A 17,221-nucleotide genomic window follows, 5' to 3' on the forward strand; every position below is an offset into this window, starting at 1 on the left:
AACTGGCGCAACTGTGGCCGGTTTATTGCTGTCACTAAGTGTACTTAAACGTGGAAAACAATCGCCGATAAGAACATTTCATTTGCATAGGCAGAAGTAAAAACTAAGCAAAGGGCACACTTTCACCGTGACCTAACTTGGCCACTCGTGCAAACGTCACCCGATCGACTCAGGTAACCACAGATAAGATTCTTGTATCGGCGTTATACAAACGTGACCGAAAAGAATAGTTTTTCTTGGATAGAAAATCGAAAATTTACTATACCTTTTGTAACTATTACAATTTCAGAACATTTATCCAGTAAGAAATAACTAAATTTATTATCTATTATATATATCTACATAAAAACATAAATCTATTATATATATAAAAGATAAATCCAGTAAGAAATAAAAGATAGCTACATCCATAGGACGTCCTTTCACGTTGAGGTTATGTCCCGATGTCCGTTTCATGTTGAGGTTATGTGCGGACGTCCCGAGTTTATCTTGTACTGCCCCAGGATGTTCGTAATACCTAACCTTTTGCACTCGGAGGTAGTTCAACTCGAAAATTAAACATTTCTTCGGACTTAGACTTTCCATTCCGTATGACTTTTCAATTAATCCTCGAACGACGGACCCTTTTCGCACTTTTACAATTGAGCTTCTTAAGAACATTTATCGACGTTTTAAAAGCATATTTTTGTAAACTACTTCTTGTAGATATGTCGGTTTTTCGATCGTTTCTAATGTGTGAGCTGTTCACTCAAGTGAATCACCAGAAATTGATTAATTAAATTACGATTTTAATACCCTGGGTCAGAATAGACTCGGGCACCGTGGACGAAAGGTTAAATGGATACGAAATTGGTATAATACCTCATACAATACCTAAATAGTTGAGTAATTGATTAGATACCATATTTAATAATCTAAACAATATTTTGAATAATGGTACAGCAATTTTTAGTGGCGACTCTGAGCCACCATACGAGTGTTAAGGGTTAAATTTTGTTCGTTCTAGGAACGTCCATCTCAAGACGTTCGTATGTTCTAGAAACATCCCTTTTCACATGTTTTACAAACACATGAAGGTCAACAGATTTTTACGCAAAATTTGATCATCTATCGGTTCATAATACAAAAGGTAGATCTTTCCATTTAAAGAAATCAAGGTAAAATCTCCAAAACACCTTCATTCATATAAGCATTTTTGCATTACAATATTTCTCGCTGTACACCGTGCGAGGTAGTATTTACATAATTTTTTCATATTGTTATAAATAACGAGAATATTTAAGGTGGTCAATATGATCGAACCATCCTGTATAAACGTAAAAGTACTCAACGTTAAACATTTCAATATAAGGGTTGTCTTTCACGCTCTATTTGGAATATTTGGTTGGCAAATAAGTTCGTTCGGTTTTTTACATTGGAATAAATCACAAAAACCGAACGAACTTATTTGCCAACCCAATAGATAACACGGAATTTTCAATTGCCTGTAAAAGAGAATATCCATGATGAAAGGAATCTACTTCACGTATTTTTTTCTGTGCAGTTTTTCCTCTAGTTTTAAGTAGCAGAATGAAACTCGTTCTAGGAAATGCACATTTTTACAATTTCTCGACCGTATCGCCAGCTTGGCGTAAATTACACCTGAGCCTATGTCATCCTAGACAAGTTGACCGGAAAAAATAACCCACACTGGCCCGCTGGTTACCGCAGATAACACGGGCACGAGTAATAGTAAATAGGTCAGTCACCTTCGTAGATACACTGGTTGTTATATAAATCTGAAGCCTCTATCGCAACACCATAAACAGCCATATCGTGGCGGGTAGCTAAAACGGTTTACGATAAAGCACATACATACAAGTATACGGTTTTGCTACGAAATGTTTACAATATTGAATTATGCTCGATTATATTCGCAATCGGTTTTGGTTGGTTGATTCTACGAATATTCGCTACGTAATCATTTAGCAAAGTAGTATTCCCCTGAACGCTCCATGAATTTATTTACCTTATTATGTAAATAATAATATGGACATATTTGTCCACCACCAGCATCGCGTATATGCGACCATTGCAATAATGCTCTTTACATAGGAAGACAAATTAATTTTATACACGTTGTTAGCTAAAGTTGCGTGCCTACAGTGAATCACAATAATATTCGGACACTTCTCAAAGGACGATAACTTTTTTAACCCCTTGCCCTACGATTTATTTTGCGGTTTCAGTGATTAGAACTTTTTTTGTGGGTCGTAATTTCCTAAAAAAGGAGAAAATTTATGTCTATTGTATGCCTACATGTTCTCCAATAACTATACATTAACAAAACCAAAATAGAATTTCATCTCGGTTTAGAGGAAATTAATAACATACAGTGACCCGAATTAATATTTGGACGCTCTAAAAAAGACGATAACTTTTTTAATATTGTACTATGCGATTTGAACTTTTTTGGGAAACTAGAGCAATTAGGTTACTATAGGATGTGAAAAGAAATTTTTTCAAACATTCCAATTGATCGAAATTGTAGAAAAAATACTAAAAGTTGCATTTCACAGCTTTATTATGTGGGCCTATATTGAAAATTTAGAAAACACTTTTCGTATAACTGCAATCAATCTAATACAGTAAAGTCGCGATCACTGTCCAGTGTCTACCCACTCCACTGTCATGCTGTCCTTCTTTACGTTCGGCTTTCTTTTGAACTCTCGGCGCGGTCGGCGCGGTAGATGCAGTCATAAAAATATAATGTCGGCATGCGATCATTGTCCGTGCAGAACACAGGCTGTTGGACAGTAAACGCGTTTTTTCCCGCATCAACCGATTTCGATGACACTTTCACAGTGCATATACTTAATTGACACAGATCTACAAAACGTATTTTATAATTTTCAATATAGGCCCACATAAAAAAGTACATAGTAAAATGCAACTTTTAGTATGTTTTCTACAATTCCGATCAATTGCATTTCTTGAAAAAAATTCTTTTCACATCCTGTAGTAAACTAATTGCTCTAGCTTCCCAAAAAGTTAAAATCGTATGGTATATTAAGTTATCGTCTGTTTTAGAGCGTCCGGATATTAATACGGGTCACTGTACATGTATGTATTTATTAGATTCTTTTCGGAATCTTCATCACGAGTCTGACACGATATTGTAGGACAAGGGGTTAATATTGGACCACACCACGTGGATGTTCAATATTCAAATCTTCGACCGAGAAAGTGTAATGTCCTTTTAAATGAATAACTGTTCGGAACAACAGATAACCTGATACATCTTCGACCTTGAAAAACACGTTGAAACAAATGTGAGCAGACCATGTCGTTCGGTTTCGAGATTTAGTTTGCAGATGCATAAATGTAACCCGATGGTTGTACGATCCCCCCTCTCCCCACAATTATTTGCATGCGAATCCGCGTTTAGCACCTCGGATCTCATTGAGCAACCCTTTTTTCAATCACCGATGATATCCGCCACGTGGACTTTTTCGAGATACGAAGATCACGTTTTTATAGCGACCGGTGTTTTGCACAGACGAGGATTTCTTTTGTAACTAATGTGGTCACGACACTTCTGTGGAAACCGGACCCAACGCGTACGCGCGTACGCAAGGTCAGATCTTTTACTTTCCCGACTGGTTTGTTATCAGTTATCACTGACGCGTCAAAGGACCGGTAATCTGTGACCGTTACTAGGTGCTTTTCAATTAATTCGATCTGAAAATTGCTGAACCCTATCGCCTCTGCAGAACACTATCTTACTTTAATTAAATAATAAAACTCATCATTTGCATTTCAAATTTTCAACTTCATTTTTCTTCACGTAATTATTGGACTGCGGATATTTATGTCAATGCATATTTTTATAAGTACTTACAGTGACTCGAATGAATATTCGGACGCTCTAAAACAGACGATAACTTCTTTAATATACTTTAATATATAATACTATACGATTTGAACTTTTTGGGAAGCTAGAGCAATTAGTTTACTACAGGATGTGAAAAGAAATTTTTTCAAAAATTCCAATTGAGAGGAATTGTAGAAAAAATACTAAAAGTTGCATTTTACAACTTTTTTATGTGGGCCTATATTGAAAATTTTAAAAATACGTTTTGTAGGTCTGCGCCAATTATACATATGCATTGTGAAAGTTTCATCGAAATCGGTTGATACATAAAAAACCGACTAACATTGAAAGATGTATTAGATTGATTGCAGTTATACGAAAAGTGTTTTCTAAATTTTCGATATAGGCCCACATAAAAAAGTTGCGAAACGCAACTTTTAGTATTTTTTCTACAATTTCGATCAATTGAAATTTTTGAAAATATTTCTTTTCACATCCTGTAGTAAACTAATTGTGCTACCTTCCCAAAAAGGTTCAAATCATACAGTACAATATCAAAAAAGTTATCGTCTTTTTTGGTGTGTCCGAATATTAGTTCGAGCCACTGTAGTTAAAAAAAGAATGGGGCTGGACAGTTTGGTTTGCGATTAGAGGATTCTAAAAATACATTTTTTCAGACAACTGTATATGTACATACAATAATATATTGCATACGTAAAAAAAAATTCATGAACTGCACAAATCTCTAACAACATTTGAGAAACGAAAAAGATCAAAATTTGTTCAAATGAACGACTACAATAAATACGAATTGAATCATGTTGACTCGAAGGAATTTCCCTAAAATTTATTTAAATTATTATAATTTTTAATTTTAATTTTCCCCGCCGTCAAAGATCGTAAGAGTACTTAAAAAACGAAAAATAACTTGCAAAAATTTTCATTATTTATTTGCAGGCTCAATAATAACAGAGCAGGGGGGTTATAATTTCTGTCTCTATTTCTGCTTCTTCTTCTTCATCTTCTTCTTCTTGCTCTTTAATTAATGGTCCCGTTAGTAAATGATTATTTATCGCATCATAAATTTAAAAGTAATTCTGCTCTATGTGATTTTACACCACTTTGGTGAGTACTTAAATAATATGGTTCAATGTCAGAATGAAAAAAGATTTGATTTGTTTATACAGATTGTAAGTATCTTCATATAAATAATCGGATAACCTTCGAGCACATTGTTCCATATCGTAATGTAATAAACGTATTATGTATATAATGATAACCCATGTGGTGCATAAATCGTAACACGAATAACTTAAGATCCGAGAGATATACACTATCGCTCACGTAGAATTTAATAGATATGTTATTACTAGTCAGAGAATTATCAGTTTCCACTCCTTTAATTTCAGTTAATCTCCATTCCGCATACATTGTTTCACATCGTAATGCAATAAAAATATGGTGTATATAATGATAACGTATGATGCATAAAACACGTAATATGAATAACTTAGTCGAGAGATCTACTATCGCTCACGTAGAACTTAATAGATATGTTGTTACTCGTCAGGAAATGATCAGTTTCCATTCCTTCAATTTAAAGTGAGTTTCATTTGAGAAAACACCAGTTATTCATCATACAGTGATTATACAGGGGAATAAAAAGCTATCAAAATTTTAAATATTTTTCCAGTATACGTAGAACGCAGGTTTGGAATCTCGGAAGTGCGTTTTATCTAATATTTATTTTATTTAAATTATTGCACAGTAACAGTAACCTCTATCAAAATGAAATGGCAGTTGTGGACCGAAAATCATGAAAAATTGCAATTTTTACCACTTTTGATCGTTTATAATTCGTAAACCAATTAACCAATTTCAATGAAATTTTCAGAACGTATATAATTTATACGAGTTGAGCAAACACATTTTCAAAATTTTGGTCCAGCTAAAAAGGTTGTAAAAATCAATTTTTACTATTATTTTTCAGAATTCCGACTAAATGCATTTTTTCAACATATTTATTAGACGTCATTTATTAAACTAATCCTTCTAGCCTTAAAAAAGTTATTCCGATTTAAAGTGTGTGTGTGTGATCAATTATGTGCGTAACTGTATACCTATCTTTATCAAAATGCATTCTGAAATCGCAACTTTTAATCTTTTAATCAGCTTGTTCGTCCTCTGCGATGCACAGTTAATTTGAAATTGTGCCGAGGTTTTTTTTTCGTCATCAATGGTATCCGATTAGCATCCGGTTTTTATAAGCATCGAAATGTAAGGGATGACGTTATCACACACTCTCTCTCTCTCTAATAAAGGCCTGTACAGCCGAGGTTATACATGCGTGCATACATGTAAAGTTCTAGAAGTGCGAGGTCAAGAGCCACTTAAGAACACTCCGATGCGTTCGTCCGGCGGGATAGATCTCGACATGAATCTTGATCTCCAGCCTCTGTTCACACTGCGTGAAAGTTTCGAGTGGTTTCGTACACGAGGGCCGTAGGTACCATGATGGATGGGATATTTTTTTTCACGGATAGGATCAAGAGAAATGGGATTACATTGTGGAAGTATCTTATTGCCGGACATAATTACATGCAACCGTCTTTGTTACCTCTCGCCTGAATTTCCACCCCTTTCTTTTTATTTCTCTGTAAATGGCTAGACACCTTGACCGCCTCGCGTCGTATCTCTTCACGTAGACATCTTATGATGAATAACTATTGGATTGGAACGAAAGTTCGTAGCGTTTGTAAATTAAAATCGAAAGCTAAAACTCAGATATTTATTCACAGATTTATTCAATAACATATTTTCCATTTTGTTCTATTACTTTTTGCCATTTTCGAGGTAACTTCTCGTGTTATAGAATAAACATATGAATAAATACCTTAATTTTATCTTCGATTGTTAATTTGAAAACACTGCGAACTTTCTTTCCAACCCAATAATTAGATAAGTGATCAAGAATTATGGTTACATACTATGAAAATGGAAACGTGAATATTTTTCATTTGTTTGTTCAAAAGTAAAACGAAAAGATACTGCGAATACGGATGAGGCGGTCATTCTGTTTCCAGTATGGTAGCAATAATATTGAAAGTGGTGTAAGTCCATTTTTTGAGGAAATGAAAATTAATTAATAGATAAATGGACTTACACCACCACTTTTGAAAACAATAGCTCATATCTTGAGTGAGTATTTTTTAAAATAGGATCAAGGATGCATGTTTCGTACATTAGGACTTTTAGCATAGACTAAAAGAGAAGATGATTTTTTTCATAATGTTACGTATTTAAACATATTCTACTACTAAAACTACCATGGATTTGAAGATTTAAGTCTCCCCTTTACAACGAACCCATAAAGCTTTATGTAAGTTTTTTTGTAACTGTTTTACTGTACTTTGAATGAAAAGTGTGTCACTGGCATTTGAATAGCCTAAGATACACCACGAAGAGGTTGCACGGTCACGATCGGTACTTATATGTACATATATGTACATGCTGAATATATGGTATCTTTATACGACAATGCTATGCGTAAAAGTATGGTGGATTTCGTAAAGAATTAAATTATACAAATTTTTCCGTACCTTTCTTCTAAAATACGTTAGAATGGTTGTCAAAAACCATGGAATAATTTAGGAGCCTTTACATCTGTAGTATAATTTAACAACATAGAGAGATGAAAGTGGAAACTTCTCCCTTTAACAGTAAACCTACCACCACCGGTCAAAATGACTGGCTCCAGATTTATTATTTTACAATTATTGAAATAATAAAAATGATTTTATAAGAATTCATTGTACAGCACGCTATCTTTGGTACAGTACGCATTACAATAGGAGCAGCACAAAGTCTAAATAAAATCAATATTGTCATTTTTATAAGGGAACATGTACCAGTTACTTTTAATTACTTTTAAGGCTCCCCATTTGTGCATGTGTAACTTTTCAAAAATTGCAATTGTTCGGAATTGTAGAAAAAATACTAAAAGTTCCATTTTACAACCTTTTTATGTGGGCCTACATTGAAAATTTAAAACATACGTTTTGTAGATCTCTGTCAATTAAACATATACTAAAAGTTTCGTCAAAATCGGTCGATGTTGCAATGAGCTACAAACGTTCAAAGATGGTAAAAATTGCAGATTTTCACGATTTTCAGCCTCTAACTGCAATAAATCCAAGGATTCTTACATGTTTCAATGTCTGTCGTTTTTTCTTGCATCAACCGATTTCGATGAAACTTTCACAGTGCATATAATTGACACAGATCTACAAAACGTATGTTCTAAATTTTCAGTATAGGCCCATATAAAAAAGATGTAAAATGCAAATTTTATAATTTTTTTTAAAATTCCGATGGATTGCAATTTTTGAAAAAAATTTTTTTCACATCCTGTAGTAAAGTAATTGCTCCAGCTTCCCAAAAAAGTTCAAATAGTATAGTACAATATTAAAAAAGTTATCGTTTTTTTTAGAGCGTCCGAATATTAATCCGAGTCACTCTGTATGTATATATCATATACACAATATATTCCTTCCATGTGCAATATGAATCTACATTATTGTTCGGAGAATATCGTTTATCATGACTTGACCGATAGTTCAAACCGCATGTATCATTTTTCAACATTTTTTACGATAGCGATCGCTGCTTCTAACATATCAGAAGTTTACTCCATACTGTTACTAATAATAACTCAATGATTTTGTCTAACCTTTATGGCAGTGGCCGATCATTCATATATCAGAGCTGAGCTACATGAAAAACAATGAAAGTGAGAAATAATTAAAATGGTGAATTATATACTTTTAGTAATATAGTAAGCGTTATTACAAAATTCTTCCTGTGTCAGCCTTAAGCCGACAAACCCTTTTATAATTGTATAAGAAAGTACAAAATATTGACTTTAATCATTATTAACAATTCATTAACAATTCTTAATAAAGATGAATAAGTTCGTTTTCGTTTTATACGATATAGAATTATCAAATATTACACTGTTTCGAGAAAGTGTTCAATCATCTCCAAACATGAGATTTATTTGGCAATCACTGTCATCGAATTATTCAAAAACATTCTAATCTCTTGTCAGCCACTTTCTATAACTTTCACGTAACTGCAATAATGTATTGTTTTATATCTGACGAAAGAATAAGAATATTTATAATTTTATTATTGTCTTTTCTATATGTGATTTTCTGCTTTATTATGTTCGTTTAAACATAGGGGAGTTTTCCTAGCAACGGACACATAAGTTGTTGTTTAAATTTTCACTTATTCATAAAGTAACAACATTAAAAATCCGAATCAACTGAAAAATATTCGTTGTCACTCACTACATATAAATAAATATGGTACTTAACGCTGAACCTGCCACTTCCGGTCGAATGACCGGTTCCAGATTTTTTATTTCACAAGTATTGAAATTATAAAGATGTTTTCATGGTAAATAATTAAATAAATATATTTAGTAGAGCAGATATTACAATATGAACCGCACAAAGTTCAAATTTTAATCTTGTTGTTTTACATTACAACATGTACCGACTACTTGTAAAGCTTGGTAGGTTTAGTGTTAACTTTTGATAAGTGACAATAAGTAAGTAAGCTAAGACAACAATGCCACGAGTTAAATGTTTGAAAATGTAAAATGATGTTTTAACGAACAACTCTAAAATGGTTCCCAGTCTAAATAAAGAGAAAATGACAAGGGTGCGAGCTAAAAGTTGCATTGCCTACAATCACAGCATTCACTGAATGAAAGGAGTATTCACTCGTATCCTCGCTAAGCAAAACGTTCTAGAAAGGTTTTATTCGGCCAATACTCGCGAATAAAACAAGAATATGCTTACTTAGTGTCTCGTTTCAAACCCCTTAACTACTATGGCGCGCGAAAAACGAGCGATCGTCTTTTTGTGGTACCCTTGATGAATCGGCGTGCATCGTCGAAACTAATATCGAGCGTCTTGAAAATCCTGTTTGCTGGGCTTGCAAATCATCGGCCACTGCTACTTCTGGCAGGCAATTTCGTATAAATCCACCGTGCTTGTACTTCATTTGTAGTTCAATCGCGTCGTTTCCATGTCACGTACGAATACTTTATCTACATTTTCGCGATGGAACGACTGTTTGCTTTAATTAAGTACTACTACTATCAGATTTATCGTAGCTTAATTATCAATAATGATCACCGAAAAATTAGTGTTTTGTCATACAGTCAGTCACAACAGTATTTGTACGCCCTTTAAAACAGAATGACTTTTTTATAATTGTACCACATTACCTAATGTTTCGTAAATAATTAGAAGCAGTGGTTTACTAAATGATGTGCAAAAAAGATTTGACAAAAATTACAATTTACAAGGTTGCATGCAAAAATGGAAAAGGCATTTTGTAAAACTTTTTTATTTGGGCCCTTAATGAAAATTTAAAATATATGTTTTGTAGATGTATAGTAGTTACACACACATGCTGAAAATTTCATGGAAATCGATTGACATACACACGAGCTACAAGCGGTTAAAAATGGTGAAAATCGCAGTTTTTCACGACTTTTGATCAGTTTCTGCTTAAAATCCACAGAATCGCACATCTTTCGATGCGTGTTGTTTTTTCCTGCGTCAACCGATTTCGATAAATCTTCGGTAAGTATCATAATATAAAAAAATTGCTTTCTTTAATTTTTTTTTACAAAAAATTTGCTACAATCACGTGAAAGCTCCTTTGAAACCATGCTATGTATATGTGATAAAAACATTTTCGATGGGACTGCTAATAACAAGATTTTTATCTTTGTCATATTATTAATTATGATGACAGCTAATCGATTACTAAACATTTACAATTACAAAAGTATTATTTAAGATATAATATATATTCATATCCATAAAAATCATCCAGAATAGAATTATTCTAGGTTGGAAGAAATGTTTAATTTTCGAGTTCAAACAGCTGCGAGTGTAAAGGGTTAATAGAGACTGTCTCACAGTTTGATCTGGGAGTGTAATTGAGAAGGATCATGGCCATCACTTCGATCGACGGCTAATGAAGCCCACTATTTATAATCCTTCCCAGATGTCAGCAAGTTTTTGTTGCACTTGAAATCGGAGGCCTCGATTCGACCTTGTTAGGATCTTGTCTGAAACGTTCCGTTTCTCGTCACCCTGGAAGTGTTCGCTCGCCAGAGACTTTTTTCCTTGGCGGACACCCGAGGAACACCCATGTCATCACTTACGTCGACTTACGACACATTTTTTATCGCATTTTTGCGCCGACGCGACGATTAAAAGCTGACAGGTGAGACGCCGAATAAGTACCGTTTCACTTGTCTGTTTCGAATCCGTTCCAGTGACTTCCATTTCGAACATGTCCTCTAATATACAGCCATACCCTTCGTAATTCGCGTGAAATCGTACACATGATTTCCGACTGACCGTCTAACGAATCTATTAAGGTCTCTCCAGTTTATTTTTCGTTTCCTAATCGAACGAAACAGGAACAGCAATTAGAACAGTTATGATCTGGGACCTAGATTCTAGGAGATCCAGATGAAATTACCGGACAGCGCATTGTGCAATCGATTCGAGCAGATATATGCTTGTGACAGGACGGAACCACACCGGCGCGGCGCGGCGCCTCATTAATTCATAGTATGTTCTCGAATTCATTATCGATTACGTATCATAAATCTCTAGAGATATTTTACATAATTTGTAACACAATCGTGAAGTGTGTTTAGAAAAAGTGAAGAAGTTTTTTGTTCGAAGTGGCTAACGCTTTTTATACTCTTAAGTGAATGTACCTTATAATTAGATTGCAGATCTTCATGCATTTATGACTTCTGAAAATTTTTAATTAGCTAGAATATAACATTCGACAGAATTTAGTAGGATTTTTATTTATTCCAGATCTACAAAGACTACTACCACTGAGAATAAAATTTTAATCGACACCCACTTTCTTAAAATACGTCCAAAAACATTGCTAATTGCTTAAACATCCGTAGTCTACTAATATACAGAATGTCTCATCATAACTAAAATAATCTTTGTAATGGTTTGTTATGTGAAATACGTTTCATGCAGAATTCCCCTAATAGCAATTATGGCAGGCCATCGATTGGGATATGATTGGTTGTTTTGCTTACAAATAACCAACGAAAAATTATAACAATTTCCCAACGAATACCCAACGTTGGGCCACAATTATTATAGTTCGTTAATTAACAAGAAATTTACGTATGATAATACTATATGTATATGTAGTTGTGTTTTCAGGTGGACGTAACTTAAGGGGTTAGGACACAGTAATATTTTTAGAAAAATCGAAAATATTTTTTTGATAGAAATATTACATTCTTAAACTTTAAACTCATTTTTCTCAGAGTTGTGTTTTTCAAAACGATGTACAAGATATCTCAAGTTCTATCTTAGCAATTGCATTAAAATTTTACAGTTATCTTCATTATAATATCTATTAGGCATTGACGATCGATTTTGTTTCATTTTCCCATTATTCTGTTAAATATAAATATAAAATTAGCTCCTGTGTCTTGCAATTGAGATGCACTTCTTATTTTACATAAGGGAGCCTAGTTATCATGGTTATCGAGCATCCTACTGATGAACAGGATTCAAACTGAATTGTTAATAAAATATTAGGTTCGAACTAGGCTCAGCTAATAAAGTATATTTTCTTCTGACTCCGTTTACGTTCTACGAGCTATCTGTTTGCTAATTATCGACAATTTGCAGTACATCGTCGACTTGTTCTCGAAGCGAAGGGAAAGTCAATGTTCCGTGAACGTATCGTGACATGAATAAATAATATTTGGTTTTGTTTGATGCAAATGGGCAATATTGATACATTACAACACGTACAGTCAAGCGTAATGACCTCTTTTCGAATAAATTTCCTTTCTCGCATTCTTCACGAGTGCTCCACAATTATTTATCCTTTTTACAAATATTTCCAAAAACAATGATGCATGTTTAGACATACGCAACTTATTATCCATCCGTTTTTTCAAGTAACAAGTGGGGAAAATATAAGATTTATAGACAACAGTACGATTTTGTATTTCAGTTTACTATATTATGAACTATAAAAAAATGCTTGTAATATTTAAAAAATAATTTGTTCTTATGCCTTTCGTCGTCTTTGCTCGGAATATCTTTTCTCCCAGACGGCCAACTAGTGTACAGGATTCCTACAAATCGTATTAACTATATCAAAAATCCCAAAAATGTCATAAACTGTGATATATTCTCTAGGCACTGACGGTCCCACATTTCAATTTTTGTGAAAATTAAAAAAATGGCAGATATTTTAAATTGAATGACTGAATTTCGGTAGAAAATCTGTTAATTTTTTATTTATATTTCACAAAATAATGGGAAAATGAAACAAAATCGATCGTCAATGCCTAATAGATATTATAATGAAGATAACTGTAAAATTTTTATGTAATTGCTAAGGTAGAACTTGAGATATCTTGTACATCGTTTTGAAAAACGCAACTCTGAGAAAAGCGAGTTTAAAGTTTAAGAATGTAATATTCCTATCAAAAAAATATTTTCGATTTTTCTAAAAATATATATTACTGTGTCCTCTAACCCCTTAAATACTAAAATTCTATATCAAGTTCTAAGTAGACGTATCGAGATGGCTGAATGTAATTCTTCTCTTTGCTTCGTTCATTCGTCTTGCATTTTTTCGATAAACTTGTCTACTAACATCTCACTTGAAGGCATATCGAGTATTTCCAACAGCTGATACATGAATAATGATTGCTGTAATCGTATTACTCCGATCGATCAAATGCTTCTTACGCGTGATACCTGCTACTTTTTATTTACATTTCGAATAGGACTTTACTCCCGTTTGATCGGGGATATCATCGTAAATAACGCTTCTCAGCTAATAAACAACACATTATATACATAGATCTTCCGTTTGCAGACACTACGGAGGAATGTTAACACGGTGTAAGAAGAAGAAAATGAGGAAAAAGAAGGCATTCAGGAAAATTTATTTGAACGCGGAACTCGGGAACCAGTACTGCCTGAGTGAGTACAACTCGATATAACTAGCAAAAAATAATTGATTAATGCTCGCTGCATCGTTTGTTGCAATTTCCGCGCAAAGAAATCGTGATCGTTTCATAAAGTAACGATATTAATATGTTTTGCAATATGTACACCGGGCTAAATTAATAGAATTGTATCTACGTTGTTGATGCGTGAGGAAAAAGAGAGCAAGATGCCTCAAACATATAATAAACTAATCCGTATTAATGGCTCTCCTATTCGTTCGTGTGCTAGCCCTTGCTAGTGATTGTTTAACATAAATAAACTTGAATAGGCTCGCGCATGCTCATTATAGTTATTCATTGCGGTGCAACAAGACCGGATACGGACATCATAGATAGTACGGGAACCATACTTTATAATGTGGACTACGTTCAATGTAAATGTGAAAGATGCTGTGCAACTTCGACTCAAAAGAGATGAATCAAGTTTATTATATCCAGCTTACTTATTATTAACTATTTTATGCAGTTTTCAAATTTATTGGGGCTAGTTTTAAAACCTCATTACGAAGATAGTGGGACGATTTTGTAAGGCAAAGGGTTGGTGAATATAAATATTTTTAGAACAGTTTCCTCTGTCTGTGGCCTTGAATGACCTGGAGTAATTATAATAAATAAATAAATAAAGGGAATATCATCGTAGGTGCTTAAAAAGGGGTGGTCCCGTTTCAAAAATGAAGCTGACCTTGGGATTTCTAAAAAAAAATAAAAACATATTTTTATGGTATCGTGCGAGTCCCATCGAACCATTGTATCTTTAAAAACAACATAGATATTTGAGGTGTAAGCGTTAGGTGACTCACCCTGTATATATATAGTAATAGTTCTTAGAAATATAGTATAGCATAAACAAATCCATTCATCAAATCCATAGAAAGTAAGTTCGGATACTCTGCAAATAATAAACGTCGTTCTGTCTGTGACATCGTATTCGAACCGAGGATAATGACAACCGTTTCTGAGTATGCAGAAATAAAATTGCTTCTGCGTATTGTGGTTCAATTTGTGCTGATTTGTTGAGCCTGAAAATTATCATGTTAGATAACAGGCATCTAGGTAGTTCGACGTAATCATTACTAAGCGTTCGCGAACTGCCTTTTACCCGGTCGATATCTAATTAACACGAATACGCTACACCGATGCGTGTGTGTGTGTTTGTGTGTGTGTGTTGGAAAGAGTGATCAATGAAATAACTCGGCCTACTTTGAAATTCACAATCCAGTGAATTCTCATTCGTGAAATCAAAGCAGATCATTCATCATCACGGGAATAGATTAGGTAACAATTAGGATTTGCTGATATGAAAGAAATGCGGGAAAGGAAGGTCATGACCTAAGCATATTAAAATGTATTTTTTCAGCCGCTACGAGATGGAATAAAAGAATACAAGTGTTTCCTGATAAAACATAACGAGACCTTGCAAAAAAACTATGAAAAAATAACCGGACAAAAAACATTTTTCGTCTGTGGTATTCCTCCTTTGATAGCGTTTAAATTACGCCGTAAATATATTTTGCGTTAGTACTAGACAGCGGATCTTTGTGCATTTATAACAAAAATGAATAGGTGTAATTTAAAACAGTGAAAACATTAAAAGAATTAAAAAAATTCTGTTATATTCTTTTCAACCTTTTTTATCCATGTTGACAAAGAAAATAAATTTCTATTCCATTCTCCAGTTTGATATAATTCAGGTAAAACATTTTTAGTTTGCATAAAGATCCGCTGTATAGTTATTACAAATAAAGGAGATGTTTAGGTAGTTTCTCCTTTAGCTGAGGCACCCTGTATAAAATATTAATAATTAGACTGCACATTTTATGCGTTTATAACAAAAGTTAGTAGACGATACACTGTTACATTGTTTCTAACCTATTAAATTTAATAATACTACATGGAACCATGTAATTCCTGTTTGTTGCAATCGAAGTAGACTATTTTTATATTGTAGTGGCGCTAAAAAAGATACATTTGAATATGCTTAAGTCACGACTTTCAGTAGACCTTGAGTACCAAAATGTGATAAAATTGTAGAATAATATTAGGGTTACATTTGTGCCATTAGTAGACAGCGGATCTTTATGCAAAATAAAAATGTTGTACCTGAATTGCAACAAATTGGAATATGAAGTGGAAGATTATTATCTTTCTTAATATGTTATTGATTCAATGATTTTACCTTTTTAAATTACAGCCACTCATTTTTCCAACAAATGCATAAAATCCGCTGTGTAGCCATTAGAAACAAAGGAGATATTTAGGTGACCTCCCCAATAACGAGTCTTCGAGTTATTTCCAAACAAATTGCAAACTATTTAACGGCTTCGACAACCCTGCTGTTGCTGTTAAGAAGATTTACCCTAGACAACAAGCAGATTATCAGCAGTGATTACATCACCGTGTGTCAGTGCTAGTGTCGTCTCTTCAAAGTCGCTTATCACAGCGACAGATCTTTCGGAATGACCCGACAGGTTGGTTCAGGTTCCCGGCGCTCTGGTGTTAAAGCGATTATCCTTCGATTCGCGGCTGTATTAAAAGCTAAGTAGCAATAAATGTCTTCCCCTTATCGAGAGACGGCCTCAGTCGTCTCAATAGAAACGCCCCTTAGAAAAGTTCCAGGCGAACAATTTTTTCCGGAATATGTGGATCCACCGGTTTGCGGGCCGTCATAGGTAACAGAAATTTCTATCGCGTGGAGATCAGCATCGTCGTCCGGTAATGTTTTGCCGTGACGAAGAAATTTCCGCGTTCCGAACGCGGAGCGAGGAATCCGCGGTGGCTGGGTGTTGTTGACGCGGGCTCGAATAATCTTGTTACAGTAGCCGGGACTGGCAGCCAGTGTCAACCCTTTTTTCTCCGGACGCACGTGCATTGACATGTACCATCTGGTCGGTGGATGTCGCCATATAGCAATTGAACGTAATGATATTCTGGTATCATGCGAGTTACGTCGCCCGTTTTCCCTCTCCCCGCTCTCTCCCTTTCTTCTCCTCTCGTTCACTCCTGTCTCTCGTCCTCCTTTTCCATCCCCCTGATCTTTCTTCCTCCCCCTGACCCCTCCTGGTACCCTGCCCTCTGTACCCCTGCCACTTTCTGCCGCTGTAGCGGCTGTTAGCCGGCGTGTTGGCCATTGACCGACCTTCGCAGTTGAACTGTGCCGCCAGAACATAGAAGTTGCTCCTTTCTCTCCGGATTCCCTCTTTATCTCTATCTTTCGCGGTGCTCCGTGTCTTTGTCTCCTTCGTCCCCTGACTGAGTGTACG

The 17,221-nt window shown here is 34.6% G+C and overlaps 1 protein-coding gene across 1 annotated transcript in view; it reads left to right on the plus strand.

Annotated features, from left to right (window-relative positions):
- Cpsf73 (cleavage and polyadenylation specificity factor 73) overlaps nucleotides 1-17,221 on the plus strand; it is a 142,439-nt gene that overhangs the window by 47,115 nt on the left and 78,103 nt on the right. Inside the window, exon 2 of the mRNA XM_076421985.1 lies at nucleotides 13,829-13,935. The gene's annotated coding sequence lies outside the window, so the exon portion shown is untranslated. The remainder of the gene's footprint in view (nucleotides 1-13,828; nucleotides 13,936-17,221) is intronic.

Source organism: Lasioglossum baleicum, chromosome 4 (assembly GCF_051020765.1).
Source record: "Lasioglossum baleicum chromosome 4, iyLasBale1, whole genome shotgun sequence".
Lineage (NCBI taxonomy): Eukaryota > Metazoa > Arthropoda > Insecta > Hymenoptera > Halictidae > Lasioglossum > Lasioglossum baleicum.